Below are 2,530 nucleotides of genomic sequence, written 5' to 3' on the forward strand. Positions count from 1 at the left end.
ACGTAGTCTGCCTGCATGCCTACGTGTTTGTTCCACAAAATTATAGTTTTGTGTTTTCCACTCTCCAGGGCAAAAAAACACGAATTATTTTCCACATCCCAACACCGGTATAAACCGGTTATAAGCGAATCTGATAAACGAGGAACCTCAAAAGGTCGATGACCTTGGCAATAACTTGGTTTATTATTTTGCGTCATGGTTACCACCAAGATCCACAAAAACTTGAAGAAACTTCGTAGATAGCAAAAAAGTGATTATGCGATAGCGATACATAACTGACTAATTTCAGTCGAAAGCCAATGTTTATACAACTTGATGATATTATTTGAGATTCTTGTCTGTATTTAGCGACCGCGGCCATACTAATAATTAAGTTTAATAAGTTGAACAGTCACAGAAGGCTTAATGCTCTTTAGTTTATATTATTAACATTATTATCCAGCAAAATAACAGCTTGACGTTCAAGCAAGCTAATTTGTCTGTAGTTTATGGTGTAGTGGTATTATGTTCTATACATTTATTGATATAGCTTATATAGCATAATTGTAAAAAAATTCGAATTATAATGTTTCGCTTTTCTCATAATGTCAAACGATATAGACTCAATATGTGACAAAATGTAACAACAATTTTTTAAGATTGCACAATGCTGACTCCGAAAAACTCCACATAACACCAGCGTTTTCTTGACTCGTAAAGAAAAAGTATAGAGTACCACATTTAGGCTAAGCTATTACAAGAAATTTCTTTAGATCACAAGAATTCAACGAGATATTGTAAAAAACGTTTGCAAAATAACTGCAAAGTTGGTTTCTCTTCTCTGTTTTCGTATTTTCAGCAGTTATATTTTTGCCTGTGGTGAAAGTTAAGCCTTTTTCTACTTTTTTCTTCACAAGACATGCATTTATATTTGTCTTCAAAAGGCTATATTTTTGCGACTTAAACAGAACGTTTACCGTTAAAAAAGTTTTTAAATAACCTAGTTAAGTCAAAATATCTAAACTTATTTTTCTTCGAGAACAACAGCATAACCATAACTCGAAGGAAGCATGAAAATCGCATATAAGTAAATGTAGTTTAAACAAAGCAAAGTGTACTTCCAGTGTATGACGCGCTAGATTTGTGTAGTGATGAATTTATGGCGTGTCTTGTGGTTGAAGTATGATTAAGAGTTTTTTCATTATGGCGAGCAACTATTTTACACAATTTGAAGTTGCAGTTGCTCGCTTAATTTTTAATTAATGTTTTTAGCAACGCATCAGTTTACTTTAAATATGGGTATTTTATATGGAGGCAGAAGAATTTTACCTGCTTAGGAGCTCTTATGTTAAGGTTATGAATTTTTAAATATGGGAATGTTGTCGATGAGTCCAGAATTTTCTGTTAGAAATCACCAGAAGGCGCGGTATTGTTTTTTCGCCGGAAGTTATTGTACCGTATAAAGCTGCAGGCACTGAAATGAAGCCACAACCATAGCTAGAAAAGTGAAAAAATGCCCAGCAAGGAGCATCCCTTTTTCTCTTTTTTTTATGACGTCTTCGCACCTTTGACGTCAAACATATTTTGCGATATGTTTACCGCTTGACGGTCGTTGACTCAGCTAGACTGAATAGAGCAGTGTTGTGGAAGGTTTGTTCTAAGGTGCAGTTCAGGGCAGAACTCAGCAGGGAACATGTGACGTTTTGGTTTTCAGCGGCAAGGGGCATCATGGCAAGAAATTTCAAATAGGATGTTGTTACGATCATTGGTATCAAATTAATTTGGATTTAGTATGGTTATCCTTGGACCTTCATTGCTGATGAGTGACGTGTAGTGTCTGAGTGTTGGCTTAGCCCATTACAGTAGTAATAGCTGGGCAGTAATGCAGAATGACTGGACGATTATGAAGACCAGTTTACAAAAAGAAAAGTTAACGTATGAACTAGACTAATTTCTGTTGGTACTTGAGCTGCTTAAGGAAAGATCCTGACACTCTGACATAGTTTGAAACATGGCTGCATCAGGCTAGCCTAAATTCGTGGATTACTCTGTTCAGTCATACAGCAACAGATTGATCGCCTGGTCCCAAGATGATGAAATGCTATGTTCTTAAAAAGTAAAGCCCAGCTAGTCGTCTGATAAGTAGTGTACATCCTGCAAGTTAGGCGCAGGCTTTGATGTGGATGCACATGCAGACATTATACCTTTGAAAATCAGTTACCATGAACAATACATTGCATTGGTATGCCTGGTGCTTAAAACCTGATCTGAACGGACATAATGTTGTTATTTAGTTGCTAGCTTGCTGGATTTACCACTAATCAGTTGCAGTGTGACAACATAGCCTACTTTTTATTTTCACACCAAATTATAAAAAAATAACCAAATAGATGTTCGAACACCAATTTATAGTAAATAATTTAAAAAGAATTAAAGCTTCAGTTCACACCAAAATTTGCATCTTTGCCCACATGATTTTTTGTTGAAAACTGCCATACTCTCCAGATGGAAACCTCACCAAGTGAAATTCAAGGAAATTGAATGATTCAAT

The sequence above is a fragment of the Clavelina lepadiformis genome, chromosome 2 (assembly GCF_947623445.1).
Source record: "Clavelina lepadiformis chromosome 2, kaClaLepa1.1, whole genome shotgun sequence".
Taxonomy (NCBI): Eukaryota; Metazoa; Chordata; class Ascidiacea; order Aplousobranchia; family Clavelinidae; genus Clavelina; species Clavelina lepadiformis.